Source organism: Leguminivora glycinivorella, chromosome 13 (assembly GCF_023078275.1).
Source record: "Leguminivora glycinivorella isolate SPB_JAAS2020 chromosome 13, LegGlyc_1.1, whole genome shotgun sequence".
Classification (NCBI taxonomy): Eukaryota; Metazoa; Arthropoda; class Insecta; order Lepidoptera; family Tortricidae; genus Leguminivora; species Leguminivora glycinivorella.
The window spans coordinates 20,637,838-20,643,837 of NC_062983.1; positions in this window are offsets into that span (position 1 = coordinate 20,637,838).

Here is a 6,000-nt window from a genome sequence, read left to right on the forward strand (position 1 = left end):
GTATTTTTGACTGTTTGTTTTTATTAATCTTGTATATCGTAATGAAGTTGGAAATAGTATTAAGCGCGTGATAAACTGAAAATATCTGTGAGCAACAATATGCAAAATGAAATACCTATATTAATTAAAATAAATTAATTATCGTGATGTAACTTTTATTTATTTATTATTTGGCAACTAAGTAGGACGGTGTAAGCAGCGTAAGTTTCTAAAAAGAATAAAAAAAGAAAGAAAAAAAAATTAATAAATAAAGAAAATCATGCATTTTGTTACAATAAGCCATCCTTTTCAATCCCCCATCCTCTCATTTTTAGGGTTCCGTGCCAAAAAGGTACCAAAGGAACCCTTATGGTATGACTGTCCGTCTGCCCGTCTGTCAGTCTGTCACATTACTAAATATCTCCAGAACTACTTATGCTATCGATTTGAGATTTTTTTAAGCTGCAATTTAGTAATTCGATGCATACCGCGGTCAATAGCTACATACATACATATAATCACGCGCACATGAACTGCCAAGTTTCAGCGCCACTCTTGGCAAAAAGGGGTTGAAAGAAATCGAAATTGTGACATTGCAGTGACGGGTTGCCAGCCTCTCGCCTACGCCACAATTTTAACCCATTACCTACTGTTATACCTACCTATGTATAATTGTATAACAGTCCGTATAGAAATAAAGCTAGGAACACACTACGCGGACGTCCGTCGTAAATATCTGGACAATATACACATAAGTTCGTACGTCCGATCGAAATAAATGCTTCTAAAACGGACCTAAGATCTAAATGTCAAGGTTTAACCGCCAGTGATAAAGCTGTTTGTGAGTTTCTCGAGCACCGAGTTAATGTACCAGCTAGTATTCTTTTATGGAGCCACAAACTTGGCCACCGTAACGTACGCTTTATAAGTTTTAACTCGTTATACACTTTCCAGTGAGGGTCACGGAAGACATAACGGCATGGAATAGTTTTCCTAAGGATTAAAAAAATGCATCAATTACTATCGAATGAATTTGCTACCCGGATCTTTGACATTTTGTGGCAGCTATCTAAGCCGCTGGCCGTAGGGATGCCCAAACATAAGATACCACGGTAGGAGCACCAATTATACCAGCTTCTCCCTCTAGACTGCATCCTCGAAAAGCTGCTTCAATAATAAGCTGCCTGGTTAATTCCGATCGGCCTGACTGATCTTTCTTTGCTACAAAAAGTAGAAAAACGCAGCCTGCTGGAGGATTTGTACAGAATAATCTCGGTCGCTCGTTTCCACCAACGCTTGTTCTAAGTAATATTCCTAAGTTACCTACAACTGAGCGTGTGACACTTTCTATGTTACATATATAACAGGCCTTTGCATCTATAACAGATGATTCAAGCAGCATCCTTGCGACACTTACGTTCGTGGCTGTATAGCCCAATTCGAGAGAGGATCCCTCGTCCGCACACATGGCAGGTGTATGCTCCCCCAGATAGGCGGGGGTTAGAGGCCTGCTCGTGACGCCTCATGCGTTTATCATTCAAGGAGGAGAACCAGGCGTTGTCGTGCTTGGATTGACCGTCATGGACAACACGGCGCCACGTGGGTCGGTCTTTGGCCAGTCGCTGCCACTGGTTGCATGGAATATCAAACGTGACCATTTGTGAATTCTATGTTATTACATCGTTTTACTAGACACTTATCTTATCGTTTTGGAAAAGGCAGCCAGGTATATAATTCTAGACTGAAACAATTTAATCTTATTTCTCTTACTAGTAGGCGTAGTATGTTGGACCTAATGTTTTTGCACAAGCTTCTAAACAATAAGATTGACTGCATGGAAATGGTTAGTCAGATCTGATAAGTCTGAAAGTTCCGTCCCGCCTGCCACGTTACCCGTGTTCTTTACTCTATGTGCCTCCTAGTAGGACAAACCTTTTAGCGCACTCGCCTTTGCCTCGCCTGGCTCGCCTGTACAACGAATTTACTAAAAGTGACCCATCTTTGGATGTGTTTAACGACAGCGAATCCTCATTTAAAAACAAATTACTATCTGTTGACGGATCTTGCTAACTCTGTTTACTTATTGATAATTTCTGTGTTAATTTGTAATTTTGTAATAGTTTAAATGTGTAAACTTAGTTAATTTATATATAGCCCTTGGGGCAATAGGAATATTGTCATACTTAATATTATGTTTTTGCATGCTGTGATTACCTATAAGTGGGGGATCAATTATGAATGGGCTTTTTATAATCTGTAATTAATAGTATGTATATTGTATCTTCTGTTGGTGATCCTAATAAACAAATAAATAAATAAATATAACTGATGCTAAACTCACCTTATTGCACATAGCAGGGACACCACAGTACCAGATTTAGACGACATCTAACGAAGAGCTACTTGAAATTGTAGACTGCCAGCGTATTTCAGATCGTTCTGACTCCTTGGCCCTGCGTAGAAATTAAATAGTAAGTATATTTATTTTATACATGAGTGTGATCGAAAAGTGTCGTCAAAGTGGTTCTAATCCCGCATTCCTGACAAAGGTGGGGTTGCGTCTAAATCCCAAATTCACGGTCATCAGCGAAGTCAGTAAAATTGATCATAAATTATGACTAGTTATGAGTGCTAAGTTTACCTTTTTCTATGTTTTTGCCCTTTCACTTTCGCATCATCTTCTTTGCTTTCCATTTGATTTCCACACCTTGCCAATATATTTTATGTTCATAAAAAGGAACATTTCCGGTACAATTTTAATCACTTCTGGTCGTTGATATTTTTGCTCACTTTGATAATAGTTTTATACTAATGACACGGAAACTCTTAAATCAAACTGCACATTTGTTACTGTTAAATAATCTGATTGAACTGTCATCTCAATAATCAATAACTTATGTCCACATGACATTTTTTTCCATATACTAAGAGACTTTGTAAAAAGGTGACTTTTTGTCAAGTAGCCTATTTCAAAGAGCATTGAATCACTACGTTTTATAGATAGATGATTTATAGATGATTTTGAGATCTTCATCTAACAAAAATAAAATAAAAATTATATAATTAATTATTCATTTCAAAGTATCTGCATTGCAAACCACCATGTGCTCGGACGAATAAATTTAAAACACACGCGTGGTTCGTTTCATTTCAATTACAACTCGGAAACCTTGGACGAGCTTTAATCTTAGGGTTCCGTAGCAGATAGCAAACGAAACCCTATTGTAAAGTTGAACTCATAGACATACAAACAAAATAGATGGAAGGTTTCTAGCAGGATCTCAATGATATACAAATCCTAGACTGCACCGGCACTTGCCATCAGATTATATAGGTACTCAAATGCTTTACATGTTTAAAAAAAAACTGTGCATTATAAGTGCGTTTTCACATTATCCGATTAATCCGATCCGATATAGGATGTCGGAAGGATTTCAAAGGCAAAAATCAAAGATGGCGTCTTCAATGTATAGGATATCGGTCCTACATCCGATATCGGATCGGATAATGTGAAAACGCACTAAAGCATACCAAATACTGAAAGTAGGTATAAGAAATTACTACTCTACTCGATCTTCAATCTATAGAGTAGTAACAGTCGCTTATTCTCTCGAACGTTATGAAAATCAGTCATAATAATGTTCTCTACCTATATTCTACATACCTATTTGTTCTGTTCTATTGGTCGAATAGGCTACTTCACCCTGTCTGTCTTATATGATTAAGTATTTTCCAATTAACCGAAATAAAATATAACCATATTTTATTATGACCTAAAAACAGCAAAATAGTACATTACGATACACGTGCGAAAAGGAAGTTCGTAACTCGTGTCGATTTTTTTCGTACTATTTGAGTATGACGCATATAAAGTTCATTATGTCAGTGATTGTTTTGACATGAATTAAGTTCGAATTTGATGATGTCATTACATCGCTGACAGCGTTTTCGGTGGCCAAAATAAAAAAAAATTACATACATTTTTACTTAATCGAAAATACATAGTCATCATACACTTTTAATACCCAAAATCTATGAATATTGTTTTTTTTTATGTCAAATACTACAGAAAACAATCATTTATTGTGCCAAACTCGATATCCAGTCTATTACTAGCCTATTAGTCTTCCGTTTCGTATCGCAACCCGACGGATCGTCTATTCCTTTATTAATTTATTTGCAACTTTATTTTAAATTAATAACCACCATCAATTAGGTCACACTTCACCATTGTTTACAAATTGTCTCTTCAGTCACGTTTCCCTTATTTATGCTTCCCCTTTTTATTTTAAAAGCACTTTGATACCCGGTCCTTAAAACGTAATGAATTCGTCATTCCGTCCGAACTTGGTCCGAACTGCAAATTCTGTTACATTGTAGGTTGTAGGTCAACTTAATTGAAATGTTTCGCTGGTACGTTACTATTACTATTTCACTAATATTTCAAGTTTTTACGTACATACATACATATAATCACGCCTGTTTCCCAGAGGGGTAGGCAGAGATCACGGATTTCCATTTACTACGATCCTGACAAACCACTTTCTCTTCACACACTTTCTTACTTTGAAACGTTAATTCAAGTTTTTTAGTTATAGCAAATCTTTAAAAAAAGTAAGTAACATCCAAAAGTCCAAAAGAAATATTTTTTAATAATCAAATTCATCGCTCTGAAGGAAAATAAAATTCTACTTAGAACTTATCTATCTAAAATAATATTATGAAAAAAAAAATGTGTCCTAGAACAGAAAAGTACCCCTTTTTGATCCCTAGCAGGAAGAAAAAGTGCCACCTCGCTCCCTCATTAGCGGTGAAAAAAATGCTCCTTTCCAAAACGACGCCGTCAATTTCTTTCTCACTTGATGGTCTCATCGGAAGATCAGCGTTGGAAGTCCGCAGCAACACGCTGAGATGAGGCCATTTCGTGGCACTTCATTATTTTCTGTCTTATTGTTATTATGTGTATTTTTGTCTTGCCTGTGTTCACGAATAAATGTTATTCTATTCTATTCGATCAGTACTTTTACAAATCGACTGCGCGGAAACATACATTCATAATACATTTGGCAGACTCCATCTATTACAGTAAGTTAGCTTCCCAGCTCTGCCAACTTAGACAACGCTAGATTTATGGAAGTATAGCTGTCCCGTGCGATAGGTGCAGTCGATATTGATTCTCTTGCCAAGAAAGCAAAGTAAGATAGTTTATAAAAATACTGTACCTACACCATAATAAATAAATAAATAAATAAATATTATAGAACATTCTTACACAGACTGACTGACGCTAGGACGCCAGCGCTTTTTAACCGACTTCTTTACTGAAAATAAAGAAGAAGGAGGTTATATATTCAGGTTCATTTTATGTATGTTACCTGATTAAGTGATTACCTACTCCGAGACCCTTGATCTGATTTCAATATTCTTTTTTTGTTTGAAAGGAACTACCTCCAAGGTAGTCCCATATTAATCTGGAGCTGTTCTAATGATGATCCATGAAGAGTGGAGGGAACTCCTCAATTTTTAAAGGCACATGTATGGTGATTTCGGTGTTTTCTTAAGTAACGCGTGTAGTTTCTCTCGAAAACTAGCACTTTCATAAAGTGAACCTCATGATGATTGTTCTTTTTGAAGTCGGTTGTATTTTTTTGTAAAATGTTTTTATTATTATTTGGTGTATGGTACAAAATTTCCAGTTTTTAGGGCATGCACACTAAAACCCTAGTGGACGAAGGGTCAATAATAATTATGTATCCACAACCTTAAAAGTATAAGCAATAAAGTCGTGTATCGTGTGGCACTTTGTCCGCATTTATACTTAATACCTTGACTGTAAGGTACAGCGGGGCAAATCTCGACTGGGGGGCAATTGTAACTAATCCATTTTTTCCATTATTACACTATGATGTTGAGTTCTACATGTATCCACTGAACACGCCTACCATGTATGTACCGGTGGACACTCTATTTAATAATGCAAACATTGTAAAACATGGAAAAAATGGACCAGTTACATTTGCC